General features: G+C 36.4%; 1 long non-coding RNA gene across 5 annotated transcripts; it reads right to left on the minus strand.

The window, feature by feature from the left end:
- Positions 1-9,052: 9,052 nt before the first annotated feature.
- On the minus strand, positions 9,053-12,316 carry LOC118484739. 5 transcript variants are annotated; one of them, XR_004874286.1, is made up of 7 exons: positions 11,916-12,316; positions 11,669-11,827; positions 11,407-11,517; positions 10,790-10,945; positions 10,517-10,720; positions 9,843-10,124; positions 9,053-9,663 (listed from the first exon to the last, which is right to left on the minus strand). It is a non-coding gene; the product is annotated as an uncharacterized LOC118484739 (long non-coding RNA). The 5 variants fall into 5 exon arrangements; XR_004874284.1 differs by having other exon boundaries at positions 11,649-11,827; XR_004874282.1 differs by having other exon boundaries at positions 11,407-11,827.
- Positions 12,317-16,598: the final 4,282 nt, after the last annotated feature.

Here is a 16,598-nt window from a genome sequence, read left to right on the forward strand (position 1 = left end):
CCAGTACAAGGAGAAACTGTGGAAAAATATGTTTTACCTCCTAGAGCCAATAGAGGCGTCCCTCCAAAACGCTACTCTCCAGAAAGAGAAACAAAGTCATCTAGGTACCCCATGGCAAACATTACCAAAGGTAACTTATCCAAAGAAGCACAAGCCTTTACTTCATCCTTATATGACGAAGAAATTCCCAACTCTGTGGAACAAGCCTTAAACTCACAGAACTGGAAAGAAGCAATGGAAGAAGAAATGAGAGCGCTTATAAAGAATGAGACATGGGATAAGAGTGCTCTCCCTCCTGATAAGAAACCCGTAGGATGTCGTTGGGTCTTCACAATTAAACACAAACCAGATGGAACCATTGAAAGGTATAAAGCCCGTCTTGTTGCAAAAGGATACACCCAAACGTATGGGATTGACTACTCAGAGACCTTCTCCCCAGTAGCAAAGATTAATACAATTCGTGTTCTTTTCTCCATTGCTGCAAATGAAGGATGGCCTCTTCACCAATTTGATGTTAAGAACGCCTTCTTACACGGAGAATTAAGAGAAGAAGTTTATATGGAACCACCACCCGGGTTCACAAGAAATTTCGGGGCAAAAGAAGTATGTCGTTTGAAAAAATCACTTTATGGTCTCAAACAATCCCCTCGAGCTTGGTTTGGTAGATTCACTATAGCCATGAAGAAATATGGATACCAACAAAGCAATTGTGATCATACATTGTTCCTTAAACGAAGAGGTAAACTTATAACTTGTTTAATTATATATGTTGATGACATGATCGTTACAGGAAATGATGAGGAAGAAATGAGAGAGTTGAAGGCAAACCTTTTCAATGATTTTGAAATGAAAGACTTGGGTAGACTTAAGTACTTCCTCGGAATTGAGATACTAAGGTCTAGACGAGGGATCTTCATCTGCCAGAAAAAGTACATTCTCGACCTCCTGGCCGAGACCGGAATGGTTGACTGCAAGCCTGCTGACACACCATTAAAGGTAAACCATAAACTTCGTATAGAAGAAGGAGCCGAGTTAACAAACAGAGAAAGATACCAACGCCTGGTGGGTAAGCTAATATACCTATCACATACTCGTCCTGATATCGCATATGCAGTTGGAGTGGTTAGCAAATTTATGCACCGACCTGAAGTAACCCACATGGAGGCAGTAATGGGGATTATCAGATACCTCAAAGGAACAGTGGGTCATGGAGTCCTCTTTCAACAAAACAACCATTTGAAAGTCCAGCTATATACTGATGCAGATTGGGCAGGAGATAAAGATGATGGAAGATCAACATCAAGATATTTCACTCTAGTTGGTGGAAATCTTGTTACATGGAAAAGCAAAAAACAAAAAGTAGTAGCATTATCCAGTGCCGAAGCTGAATTCCGAGGAATTGCACGTGGCGTGACAGAGGTTCTATGGATACGAAGACTATTAACAGAAATCGGTTTTCCCCAAACCGAAGCCAGTAGGATCATGTGTGACAACAAAGCTGCAATACAAATCTCAGAAAACCCAGTTCAACATGACCGTACAAAACACGTGGAAGTAGATAGACACATCATCAAAGAGAAGCTTGAAGCGAAGATCATAGAACTACCTTTCGTTCGATCGGAAGACCAATTAGCAGATATATTAACAAAGGCCGTCAACGGGAGAGTATTCAACAGTTGTCTTGACAAGTTGAGCATCGGAAACCCGACTACTCAACTTGAGGGGGAGTGTTAGAAAACAAAGATATTGTAAGATCAATATTGCATCTCTCCCATTTTGGCATCTCCTAAATTAAATTCAATTATGGACCGTTGTCCTTTCAATCAAGGATTTCCAGCCATATTTTTTATTCCTATTTCTATGAATTGTCTCACCAACCATCTATATATATTGTATCTCTTCCTTTGTAATATATTAACGAATTCTCAATAATAAGAATCAATCCTTCAACACTCTGTACCTTGTATTGAAAACACGAAGTTCATTCGACATGTGAAAGTCAAATCGGTAAAGCTTTTCTTGATTTGAAAAAGCAACAGGCATAGGGTTTTGATTTAGGTTTTGCTTAAGATTTCATCTTTGTTATGTGTACAACTTTTGGGGGTCGTTCTTTTGAAGATGTAGCAGATTATGATACTACAGCTTCAAGAAATTTTGCTGGGAAGGCTTCCATTGAGTGGCATATGGAGTGATGTAGGTTTTCATTTGTTTTTGTATCACAAGAAACTTAGAACCATGGTTTGCAATGGCTTTAGTTTATTTGTTTTTTTCAATATATTTCAGCACATTTACTTATACCATTTTTTCGATGTATGAATCAGTTTCTCAAACTCAAGTCTACTTATTAAGATTTATTGGTTTTGGTAGTTTTTGTTGCTGATTTGATCTCTATGTCTTGCCACAACTTTTCGTTATTGTTAATTGATGTTGAACAGGGATGAGCATTTGGTATCAAATACCATACCGATACCGCACCGATACTGATCCCAAAAATACCGTACCAAATTTTTTCGGTACCAGATTCGGTATCTACTTTTTGGCATTTTCGGTATCGGCACTTTCAGGATCAGTACGGTAGCGGTAAAATACCGAATTTTACCTTCAAATACCGACACCATACCGATACTGTACCGATACCATACCGAATATTTTGGTATAGGTATCCAGTTTTGACGAAATTTGGTACCCTAAGTTGAAGCATGCATGCTGACTGGGTGAAGAAATCGGATCACAAGGAAAAGAGAACAAGGACTTTGGTAAAACTCAAAAGTTAAACAAAAACTATCATAAACGTTCACCCTATTAACCCAACAACTTTAAAGATACCATAATTACATATATTTGAATTTGAAATCCTCCATCTGTTTTTCAGATAATGTTTAGCTCCATAATTTTAGCAACTGGACCTGGATCGCATTTCGCATCGATTTTAGCTTCTGGTCGTCGAGTCTTGATTCGATTTAGCACAGGTCCTATTCCGCATCGGTTTTAGCTCTTGGGTTGTCGCGTCCCCAATTTGGTTGTCACTCGTCTCTGCGTAGTGCAGGCTTATCGCTTCTTGTCTGTGTAAAATATATAAATTATACTTGTATTTGTAATATAGTCATCTATATAGATAAAATATTGTTGAATTTTTATTATTTTTTAAGATAAGAAGGAACTCATACCATGTTACAAACCGAACTCAAGTTTTAGAAGGTTTATAACGTGTAAAAGCTTAAACTCTCCTAAACTCATTTGCCCCCGGCTTTTTTTTTATTTCACAAAGAACTCATTTACCCTTTAATACAGGTTTATAACGTGTAAAAGCTTAAACTCTCCTAGACATAATCTGGTTTGCTTACCTACTTTTGTTTCAATTATCCCCATCATTCCCATTTGGCTTCTGACAGACTCCGGTAGAGAAGATACAACAGAAGAAGTTGCAAGGCATTTAAAATGAAATATTATTAGTTTTTTTGATAATTGATAGTCAAACACTTGGTTTTAAAAAGCGTAAGCGCAAGGCATTACTACCAAAACTGACTGGGATCGGCTTGGGTTCAATACATAATAACAACATCAGATATGCACTGTGTTAGTGCATGTTTTGTGTCAATAGCTTAATAGTTTGTTTATTTAGTCTTTGGATATTTTGTATTGGGATTAGCATATTGGTTAGGGAGTTATTTAGTGTTATGGGCTTGGAAAATGGCCTGGCCCAGACCAAAGCCCATGTGCAAACCTTGTACTATATAAACAAGGCTTGGCATTAGGGTTGAGGTTAGCCATTTAGAGCCATTGGAGACATTGAAAGAGAGTTGAGAGAAATCTACAGAGATAGGCATTTCTAGTGGGTCTTGAATTGATTGTAAACTTCATGTTGGATAATCAATAGAAGACCGGATTGAAAGTGTATCGTGTTCTTGATTCTTGTTCTACTCGTTTTCTGTGAAATCTAATCTAGGGGATTCCGCACTCTAGGTTAGATCGACGATTCTGTTACGATCCGCACGCGTTACGGGACTTACAATTGGTATCAAAGCATTAGGCTCTTGTTTTGCTCGGTTCAGAATCGTTTTCTGCAGAAAAATCAAAGATTTGGACGTTTTTTACGGCTGTTCTAGGGTTCTGCTGGTGTTTTCGGATAAACTGCTTGCATTTCGGACCATTACTGATGGAAATCTTGCATTTCTGATCAATTTCGGACCAGAAACAAACATTTCGGACCAGAAACTGCTTGCATTTCGGATTGGACTGATCCATTTTGGACCAGAACAACCCATTTCGGATCTGAAGTCAACCATTTCGGGTCAGAAATCAACCATTTCGGATAAAACACTTGCATTTCGGATCAGTTAACCTGCATTTCGGATAAAACTGAAGGATTACTGATCAATTCGAATTAAAAGGTGTCCATTTCGGATAAAGGGTTTCATTTCGGACCAGCAGATGCTCATTTCGGATCACTCCTAACCATTCCGGATAACCATCTCGGATTTAGGCCCATTTCGAACCATTTCTGCTCATTTCGGAAGGGGTGGAATTTTTCTTGGCTTGCGTAAGAAAATTTTCACTGTTTCGTGTTTAGGGAATTATCCGTAACTCATCTCAAGAAACCGTTTGCACCGTTGGAATCCTTGGATTTTTAGGACAAAACAAAAAAAAAAAAAAAAAAAAAAAAAACTCTGGAAAATCCCGAAATAGGTTTTTGACATTATATATCATTGGAATCGTAATTTCGAGATGAATCTAACGGTGTAATTTGGTAAAAACATATTTCAGAAAATATTTTGTACGATTTTATCAGTTCGCTTACGGTAAAAGCTCAACAAGGACCAGTAGAGAAGTTAGATTTGGATTTTGACACAGGTTACCAAAATTCATTTAAACTTTTACGCTGCGAAATGGCTAAGAAGGATAATGGAAGAGAGGTTACTAAGAACTGGCCAAAGCTTGCAAATGTCAAAGAATATGCCGACTGGAAAGAGAAGTTTGAGGCATTGGTGAAGAGTGAAGATACAAGAATGTGGAGCTGTATGATTAATGGATATGTTGCTCCTACACGTCGTGTTGAAGGAAGGGTTAAAGTTATTTCTTACGACAACATGGATGAATCTGAGAAACAGCTGGTTGATGCTGAGAAGAAAGCTTTCGCAGCAATAAAGATGTCCTTGCCTGAGGGTGTTAAACATACTTTCAAGACGTATGGGACTTCTAGAGAGCTGTGGGAAGCTTTGGAAAAACGTTATCAGATCTCGTCAAAAGTGAATACTTGTGATCAAGCATTGGTTGCTGAGTTTGCAGCTGTAAAGATAGGAGAAGTAGCTGCTGAGGTTGAAAAGATGAAAGCTGATAAGGAAACTGCTGAGAAGAAGGATGCAGAAGTTTCAAAGGGCTTGAAAGATGTGAATGAACTTGCAACAGAGGTGAAGGTAACATCAGAACCTGTAAGTCATACATGTCTTAATTGCACTGAACTACAGGGTAAAGTTGACAGACTATCGGAGCAAAACAAAATTCAGTTAGCTGAATTGCAAAAATTAAAAGAGTCCAATGTTCTTTTGATTAAACGAGAGTCAGATTGTTTAAATAAACTCAAATCAACTGAACAGGAAATTAGCAGTCTAACAAGCAAAGTCAATGAACTGTTACAGGTCATTGATTTGGCACGTGAAACTGTGAAAGAAAAGACTAACGAGCTTTCAGAAAAGTGCACAGAATTGGCTGATGCACAAGCCAAAATTGTAGAACTTCAGGGGAAGTTACACAACTTTGGGAATTCTTCGTTAGTCAGAACTCAAATTCAAAAAGGTTTAAAAGAGAGTAATGATAAAACAGGGGTGGGGTATACAAAAGCTTCATCTTTTGGAAATCAAGAATACTCATTTTTACCAACTGAAGATGAGATAGCTGATTTTGTTGCCACTACACAAGTAGTAGTGGATCCGATAGCCGTGGACTTGCCAAATAGTCCAGTTTCTTTGAAAGAATCTGTTGGGTCTAACAGTACACCTCATAAAGTGGATGAGGATACTGAAGACAAAAGGGTTAAAACATTTAAAAAAAGATCAAACAAAAAGAAAAGTTATAAGAAGAGATCCTGTTTTAAATGTCACAACAAAGGGCATGTGGCGAGTTGTTGTCCTTTGAAGAAAGGTAAGCAAAAGGTTGATGAGGTTAATGATGGGAGTCAGGTTGGGTCAAGCAACAGTGTAAAAACTAGTTGTCAAGCCAAGAAACCTGAATCTCAATCAAAACCTTCAACTTCGAAAAGATTTGATAGACCAAGAAGTATTTCTCCACAGTTTAGTAATTATAATGGTAAATCAAATCGTTTTCAAAGTCAAACTAGAAATTTTGGAGATCGAAATCGATACCAGACTTCTGGTAATCAAAATTTTCAAGGAAGAAACGAACATAGGAGTTTTAGTAACTCAAATGTTCAACAACATCCAAAATTTTTCCAGAATTCATGGTATAATAATGGGAGAAGGAGGTATCAAGATAATAATTTCCAACGGTCAGGATATACGCGAAGTTATTGGAACTCTCGCAATCAAAGACCTAGTGGAAATTATCCATCTTGTTCAACAATGGGTAAGCAATCAAAGAATCCATTAAGGAGTGATGGATATTGGATGGATGTTCCTGTATTGGATGAATATGGAAAACCCAAGACCATCAGGGCTTGGGTTCTAAAGTCTAACTGAGTTGTTGAGTGAATGCAGGATGACCAAGAAGGACTGTTGATGTGTTTGACAGTGGTTATTCCTGTACAGCATCTGAGGTGAATAGTCGGTTAACATGGGTAACGAACTATTTCTCTTTGTTATTGTTTTGATGTGTTAAACGTGGAAAAACTTTTGTCAGATTTAAAGTGGGGAGTCTGTTTGTGTTTTACAATTTGTGTTTTTATACTTACTCCATAAAAACAAAAAAATTTAGAGGGAGAAATTCCTCTAAGCCAAAAAGAGTTTAGATAGTGCGTGAGTTTAGGGGGAGTAAGTTGTAAAATTTAAAAATGAAAAACATAAAAAATAGAAAATTAAAAATGAGTTCATGGTGTGAAAAAGAGGATATGATAGTACATCAGCAAGTTAGACTGTCACACTCAAACTGAATTAAATTGCTTAGGTGTGATAGCAGCTTCATCATATGATGTACCAGTAGGCAAAAGCATGAAATAATCAACTTACCAAAGTGATATAAACCTAAATGCACTGAGTATGAGTGGGGAACACATCAGTGGTGTATGGTTTAATGACCTTAATTCTTGCGTTGATAGATTGCCAAAATCTGAAGTTTTGGGTCTTTATACTGTTATTTCATCCGGGGATATCATGGGTGTCCTTCTGCTGCATCCAGATACATGCTGACCTAGACACACCCAGGATATCTTAAAAGAGCTAAAAATGCCAAAACCCTGAAAATGAAAAAGCTCTCAAAGAGAGTCACTCAATAAGTGCAAAATGCACAATTCGTACCAAAATTGGTATCTGTCTTAGCCCTCGATAAGATATTTTGGTCTCTCTGCTGTACGAAAGTACTGACCTGTTCACCAATTATCTATCGTTGAAATACAAAACGGATGAATTCGGTATACTCACCTACTACGATGAATCTTTGTGCATACCTTGATCGCGGGGGTACATCCTGAAGCGGGACACACTAGTATATCAGTAATAATATTACCTTAACGTATCATACGGTAATGGTACTTGAAATATTCATGCATTTTGTTTAAATGGACTAACATACTGGTAATCGTCTTGAACTGCTTTTCACGGAAAATTACATAAAGAATTATCTAATGGTGTGAAACAGTTTGATTTTGCTGATATGATCTTCTTGCACATGATTCTCACAAAAAGAAGTATTGTAAATATCTTTTAGTTTAGTTTAGTTAGTTTAGTGTGTGTTGAAAAATATCAAAAATACCAAAAAGATTTTCCTTTTAAAAGGTCTTCCATATGAACTGACAGATAGTTGTTTTTGCAATCTAAGATAAAATATTGGTTTATCTTTAAAATATGAAAAAGGCTAATGGTTTTTCGAGATACTTGCTTGTGTTTCTAGATAGATTGGTGCAGTAATCAAAATGAAGTGCAGAATACAAGTAAAGTGCAGAATAAGAGTGAAGTGAAGATGTGTGAAGATGCATGGTAGGATCCTTCTACTACATTGCAGAAAGAAAAAGAGATTTGAAGATACTTGCTTAACCAAAGATTGCTAGTTCGTTGATCTACAACGAATGAAAGTTTTGGAGATTGGAAGCATCAGCTAAGGGGGAGTTTGTTGATGTCAGAAACTGTGTAGCTAACGCTATCCAAAGACCAAAAGACTGCAAGATGGTTGAGGACAAAGTTACACTATGAAGCTATTGTCAAGGGGGACAAGGGGGAGTTTGTTGATGTCAGAAACTGTGTAGCTAACGCTATCCAAAGACCAAAAGACTGCAAGATGGTTGAGGACAAAGTTACATTATGAAGCTATTGTCAAGGGGGAGTTTGTTAGTGCATGTTTTGTGTCAATAGCTTAATAGTTTGTTTATTTAGTCTTTGGATATTTTGTATTGGGCTTAACATATTAGTTAAGGAGTTATTTAGTGTTAAGGGCTTGGAAAATGGCCTGGCCCAGACCAAAGCCCATGTGCAAACCTTGTACTATATAAACAAGGCTTGGCATTAGGGTTGAGGTTAGCCATTTAGAGCCATTGGAGACATTGAAAGAGAGTTGAGAGAAATCTACAGAGATAGGCTGAGAGATTTCTAGTGGGTCTTGAATTGATTGTAAACTTCGTGTTGGATAATCAATAGAAGACCGGATTGAAAGTGTATCGTGTTCTTGATTCTTGTTCTACTCGTTTTCTGTGAAATCTAATCTAGGGGATTCCGCACTCTAGGTTAGATCGACGATTCTGTTACGATCCGCACGCGTTACGGGACTTACACACTGCCAATATCAAACCAGTCAGTTAACAATACAGGTCAATGAACAATCAACCTTACAAAAACATTTCTGAATCATATCAAACGAATTGTCACCTATTTATTTAGATTAAAATCTTCAATCACGACAATAAACTCAAATATTTACCTACCAAGATAAGGGGGCATAATTTAATCCTTTAAGGCGTTATCATTATTGGTATGAGTATGATACACACATTCAAATCGAAAGCCAGTGACATCTAATTGCTGAAGACAACATCATGGTTTTAAAAAACGTTTGAGGCGTGCGCCTCGAGGCGAAATGGCCAAAAAACGAGTCTGAGGCCTCAGGGGATTTTGATAGTTGTTTTTGATGTTTTGACTTTTTGTGTCAATTTCAAGCATTTCATGTCTTTTTTAAGTGTGTTTTTGATGAATCTGATGATGAAATTAGTTAGTATTATTATTTTTATAATATATATATATATATATATATAATTTTATATTTATTTATTAATACCGCCTCGGCCTTACGCCTCGTTTTGCCTCGAGGCGTACGCCTCGTGAGGCGAAGGGAAAACGCCTCAAAACTCATTTCCGTTCTTTTAAACGTTGGACAACACCAGCATAAATCTAAACGGAAAAGAGTTTACTTTAGCAGCCATGTCATCAAATTCTTCTGCATTTGCAAAATTAGTGTATCTTCAGAAAATTGTACTCGAATTTGAAGTTCGTCTTGATTCTTTGGCACCTAACAGATATTGGCAACAGAATGTTAGGCAATAGGTTTTTTAACCTTCTCTTTTTATTTTGCTCCTACATTCATCTTGATGATCAAAAAATGGTATTGCCTTTCAATCATCTCATGTCTAAATTGACTTCTCTTTTGTGACAAAATGCATAACTATTATTTAGTGATGAGATGCTTACCGCCACGGGACATCCCCAACAACAAGCATCATGTCTCCTTCATTGTCCTCATACACTATAGTAACAAATGAATAGCTGAAGGGCTGCCTCCAAGCCTTCTAGAAGAATCTGTCGCCTCTGCCTTGTCTGAGAACTGCTATCTTGTGGCTGAGTTGATTGTAGGAGATGGTCAATTAGAGGTGAACTTTCCTGCATTGCCCTTAAGACAATTAGAGGTTAAAATCCGGCTACCCGAGTGTAGAAACAAATTTTCTCCAACAAACAAAAAGCAAACCGCAAAACCTGTTCAGTAACACTAAACCAACTCAAAATTGAGAAACCTAGATGTCCGGAAAAAAAGAACCGGGTGTAAAAAACCCCAAAACCAAATTGCTGGACACAACCATGGCGGAATCAACATTGTTCTTACCAACCACATGTTTTTATATATACAAGACATGTTTTATGTTCCTTTTATTGTTTATTTAACTAAAAAACCAAACATAAACAGATATCCTACCGGTTCCGAGTGTTCGGTACTTTACAGAATGTTTAACAACCAACGATAGGTAAAAATATTTGACTTTTGAGGTCAAAGAACTTTTTGATAGAAATCTGCTGTCAAAATAGGTCTGAAAGTAAATCATAACTTCATTAGAGTATGCTTGTTAACTTAATATATGCTTTATTATTACCATGAGTTAGTATCAAAATTACTGCCTTTATGATCGAATGTCATCAACTCTACAGGCAAAATTTGAGGGCATCAAGTTATCCTGTAGCGAACAAGGCATCTACTACATGTAGTCTAGCATGCCGTGATGGGCATCCACTACAAGTTTATATAGATATTCCATCAGTTGAGCTTTTGGCCAAAACCATTATCAGGACCCATAAGCCTGTAAACGCAACAATTATTAATTTAAGAAAATCACACCAAAAACAAATAGTAAAAACGATCGTATCACCTTTTGAACTGTTTCTGCCAAATGGTGTTTCATGACAAGACATGCTTCAAAAGAACTGATTTGTGTATTGTTGATCGATTAACCCTATGGCCTTCCTTGTTTCCTCATCGACCTGCAAACTTCTCCAAAATATATTTGCTTCCTTTGGGTCCTATGCTGTTAACCACATAAAATCAAAGAAAAACTTAGAAAGATGAACAAAGGTAATGACAAATGCCCACTTCTAAAGGTTTAGAAAAAAAATCAGCTGGCAAGTTCAACCTAATTATTTATGAATGGGTCAAGATTCGGGTTCTGTTTTATCGAAAGTCAAAAACTAACCAAAGTGTATCTGTTTAGCATAAACATCCAAATGATTTTCAAAAAGCAAGATTATTATTATTATTAAATATAATAAGTTTTCCAACATTATTTGACACTAACTACTTATCAATAATAAAAGGTATTGAGACAAAAAGTGTTACAGATCAACCCGACTTGACAAAAAGAGTTACTACTAAAAATCTGACAAAAAGAGTTACTACTCAATTTCAATATTTCATTTTCAATTTTAGCTAAAGAACTTTCTATCTCAACAAAATAAACTATGCTAAATTTAATGGTTTCCATTTTCATACGGTAAACAAAACGGATTTTCATGTCTCCTTTCAAACAGATCAATCTCAGGTTCTTCAGTGATTGCCGAATGCTCTGTCGTTGCTATTCTTTCCTTCCTAACAAACATTGGTCTATAGTGGAGAAAACACAGAGAAAATTAAAAAATGACACAAAGCCTTAACAAATTTGCGAATCCTAGATCTGCTACAAAATGCAACTAAACAACACGCTCTAAACCCTAATAGAGATGAAAACCCCTAACTGAGATATTCTAATCGAAACCTGTGAAGCTCGAATCAACAAAAAGCCTTAACAGAGATGCGAAGCCCTAATTTGTTATCACTCTGGGTGACTCTCGCAACGCAATCACCATCCTCAACCGTCAACTGCCATCAGTGTCGCTGTGGCTGGCCGATGAACCTTAGAAAACTTTTGTTGGGTCTATAGTACAAATGACATATATCAATCAGTTAATAATAGTCAAATCCTCAACAAAATACCAAACACATAACTCACAGATTCACGGTACCTTCGTGTCGTCGCCAGCTTCTTCACCCATTATCCTTCGAGAAAGTTCTCTGGCTGCGGCATAAAGAAGATTCTTAGACGTTGGATTATGATTAACTTCCGGGCGGTGAAGGGTAATTAGGGCTTCTTTTGCTTGACCCATTTTTGCATCCACAACGGGTAGGTTGGAGAGAACAACCATGATTTTTGTCCCGAAACAACAAAACCCTAGGGATGACCTCTCTCTTTTCTCGTTCTCTCTTGAAACAGAACCACATCTACCATAGCCGCCACCGGATCTGTATGATATCCGACGGTTACATCTCTGCCTGCCTGAGGTAGTACTACTGCTAAGTGAACTTGCGACATCCTTCACTGATGATCGTTGCTCAACATTTTAGAATCAAGAGAGTTTAGAAGAATAGGAGCATTCACATCCAAAGAACCAAATTCTGTGTGGGTGTTTGCATTCACATCCAATCCATCATATTTTCACTCTAAATTACATAAAAAAAAACATTATATTTTCTCTCTCCCTTCTAATTAAATAATATTTTTTTATACCTTTATCATTATCTTTTCTCTCTCCTCCACTCACAACCACTTTCAAAATATATTAAAAAATTATAAGGGGTGAACAGTGTCCCCCAAATATACAGATGAACAGTAACATTTTCTCTCTCCTCCACTCACAACCACTTTTTATACTTTTTATATTTTAAAAACACCACACACACAATTTGATTATTTGGATGTGAATGCTCTAACAATGGATGAATTTGGTGAACTGGTGATTCAAAATGAGGTGAGAGAATGAGTTGAGACGAAATGAGATAGTCTAAGAGCATTCACATCCAATCCACTAAAAATATACATACATTTCACTAAAAACAACTCCTATATCAATATATTTCCACTAAAAACAAATACTTTTTCTCTCTCCTTTTCAATATATATTACATTTTCTCTCTCCTCTACTCACAACCACTTTCAATATATACTAAAAAAGTATAGGGGGTGAACAGTGTCCCCCCAAATATACAGATGAACAGTAACATTTTCTCTCTCCTCCACTCACAACCACTTTTTATACTTCTTATATTTTAAAAACCCCCCACACAGTTTTTGGTGGTTTGGATGAGAATGCTCTAAGACCGTGGGGTATATGGGGTATGATGGGGTTTGGGTGGGGGGCATGAGTTGACATGTGGAGTTCGAGCCCTCCTCACCGATGAGTGACGTATTCGTAGGGTATGGTGGGGCTTGGGTTGGAGGCATGAGTTGACATGTGGAGTTTGAGCCCCCCCCCCCCTCCACCGATGAGTGACGTGTCCGTAGGGTATGGCGGGGCTTGGGTTGGGGCGTGGCTTGACAGTTTATTAAAAAAAGGGAATAGGACATGGTCAACAAAGCGAACAGGAGCCCGCCACATAGGATCGCTAGCCCGTCCACGCCCGGCTTCAAACTCCCGTCCCTTGTGCCACGCCACAACCTAAGCCCCATACCCCATAGTCTAATATGGTGTTTCAATATGATGGTGGTTCAAAATTCAAAATGCTCACCTTGATTTGCGGCCAGCTTTTCAAAATCCCGCCCAAAAGATTTCAGAGTGTTGGAAATGAAAGCTGAAATTTAATTGTGCTTTTGAGTATTGTAAAATATGCCTTAAGGGTTGTAAATGTTGAAAAAGTGGCAAATGACCATTTATGTTCTTCGATATGCATTATATGTATAGTATAGATAGTATAGATATTGTATGTTATGTTGATCAGTTATGTTTAAATATAATGGAAAACATGTAAATGATACCTGATACAGTAGACGGGTCAGTAGAGAATCTAGTCAGAGACACGGCCATGGAGTTCGACATAGCTGTCAGGATGATCTGGTTCCTCCTTAGGGTGTAAGTTCTTGATGGTAGTACTGAACTCTAGGGTTTGAGTTCGTATGGAGAGAGAGATGTAGTGGGGAACAAATTTTAGTGATGTTCTGGTGATGATGATTGTGTAACCACTACAAATAAAATGCAATTTAGTGACATACAAAAAGTGTCGCTTGAACAAAAAAAAAAGTGCCACTCGATACCACTATAATAATGGGCGGCACAAAAAAAAGTGCCACTAAAGCGCTGACGCTAAAGCATTTTAGTAGCACTTTTTGGATTTGCCGCACAAAGTATTCTGGCTTTTAGTGGCACTTTTTTGCCACAGTATAAAAAACACTTTTGTGGCATAATTTTTGTGTCTTTAAAAAGTATTCCTAATTACATATCTATACTAGTTTTAGTGACACTTTTTTGCCACACTATAAAAAAAACCTCTCGTGGCATGAATTTTCTTTCCTTAAAAACAATTTCTGGTTAGTTATATGTACTATTTTTGTTACACGGAATTTTGCCACAAAAGTCACATTAATTACAATATAAAATTGTAAATGTAGAAATCATAATATTACAACATTAATAATAAGTTCGATCCGATACATATTCCAAATGTTAACAAAACATTATTTAGTAAGTAACATATTCCAAGTAATGTTTACGCAAGGAGTCTATATTCCAAGTAATATTTACGCAAGGAGTCGAAATGTTCTTTTCGATGAGAATTTCGTTGTCATATAACTTAGCTCTAAAGTTTCTTTTGATATTTACCCTGCTATCATCAACCATATAAACAAACATTAGCGTTAATTTAAAAAAAAAATCTAAAGTTCTTAATTTCATGAAACTCATTGTCCGTTCTTGAGTCAAAAGAAAAACATGTATAAGAAAATGGCTTGAACAGCTAACAATTAGATATAAAACCAACATATCAATTTCTAATTAATTGGCCCGAACACGTAACAATAATACAAAAAATCAACATACTACCTTAAATGCAATGTTAACAAAAATTTAAAGATCAATTATCCAAACGTCTTTATTGCCCTGACATGTAAAATACCAAGTTTTGGCTGATCAATTTCATACCAAGATTAAAACCAAGTTACAACATAACCCCATCCAGTGGCGGAACCAGAACTTTCAAACTGGGGGTCGTAATAGAATATGATAATTATTTTTATTAAATCAATATAAAAGATCTTAACAAAGGTTGGTCGTTTTTTCAATCCAAATATTTGTATAATACATCTCAAAATTATTTAAGAAACTATGCAGTAATTATATTATATATATTTAAATAAACAAACTTAAATAAGACGTATTGAAATAAAGTAATAAAATAATAAATACATAGACTATATCTTCCTATATAATAAAGCAAAACATTAAAAGGCCACGTGTCATCACCTCCACCCCCCCCCCCTCTTCTTCTTCCCACGTGTCACCTTCTCCTGATTTTTTTTCACAACTCCTTCAGTATTACCTCATTCCAAGAATTCAAAATTCAAAAGCCAACACTCTTTCTCTCTCTTAGTGCCGCTCTTTCATTTATAAACCCTAATTTTCCATTTCTTCTCCCTCATGTAGAACCCCTCCTCAACCCCAATCTCTTCTTCGTCAATCTCGCCACATCAAAGTTGATTCCAAAGGTTGTTTCAAGGTAAGTTTCTGGTTCCGATTTGAAGTTATTAACATTGAAGTTATAAAGTAGGCAGTTACATTTTTGCCAATAATTGCCTACTTTATTATTATTATTTTTTTTTTTTTGTAGAATGACGGTTAAAGGCTTGAAGGAGAAACGAGTTCTACGCCCTTGATTTGGGTTGTTTTAGTGGAGGAATCGACTCATAATCAATGGTAAGTGGTTTGGTTTGGTTATGCACTTATGCTTAATGTTTACCAGGATTTTAAGTGATTTTGGGATCCATTATTGAAGGTAAACAAGTTAAGAGGATGCTGCATTTTGGTTCTTATTTAGTAACAGATCGAATGGTAAATTAGCATAACTTTTACTAAATTGCAGCAGTTTGTTTCAATGATTATCGTTGTTCTTGTCGGATGCCGGATTTACATGAGACGCATACTTGCCTCTTTTTTATTACGTATCAAATTGTTGTCAAAGTCGATTAAAGAATGTAGAATTGATGCAGGGGCTTATGGGTATTATTGAAAATTGAAGGTTTCTTTTAACAAAATTGGACATGTAGCTCTTCCATTATCTACACATGCTCAGTAAGTTATTACTTTGTACATCCAGTTACAAAAATATATATTTTTGTATATTAGTTATAACACTTTAAACCAACTTGGGTGTATTTACTGTATCTGTGTAGGTTAAGATTTGACATTTCTCTACCAATCAAGAAAGAGCTGGTTCCACGCCATCTTCAAGACATTGGAAACTGGCAAGGTATGCCATTTTTTGGTTAATTTATAGATTTACCATACATAGCCTACACTTATATTTCGTTATTTTTAATTTATGTGTTTACCCTTAAGCGAAGAGGCGGGATTATTTGGAAGATGGAACTGTAATTTTTTTTTGACTTAGTTCATTTTGATTTAATTTGCGATTGGATAATTTTGCAAGACTACTGTCATTACAAACTCCATTCTAAAAGAGTCAATGATTGACTTATGAATGTCAAATACATCATCTTTTAGTTTTGAGACCATCAAACTTTATGCCCATTTGTATAAAGATAATTTGTTGGTAAAAGTATACATTTTTTCTCTATTATTAAAGTCTATTCATTTGGTTGTTTCATAGTTTACTAACTGGGTTTAACTATGAATAATTGAATATATATTGTATAAAAAAAA

This window comes from Helianthus annuus, chromosome 12 (genome assembly GCF_002127325.2).
Source record: "Helianthus annuus cultivar XRQ/B chromosome 12, HanXRQr2.0-SUNRISE, whole genome shotgun sequence".
NCBI lineage: Eukaryota > Viridiplantae > Streptophyta > Magnoliopsida > Asterales > Asteraceae > Helianthus > Helianthus annuus.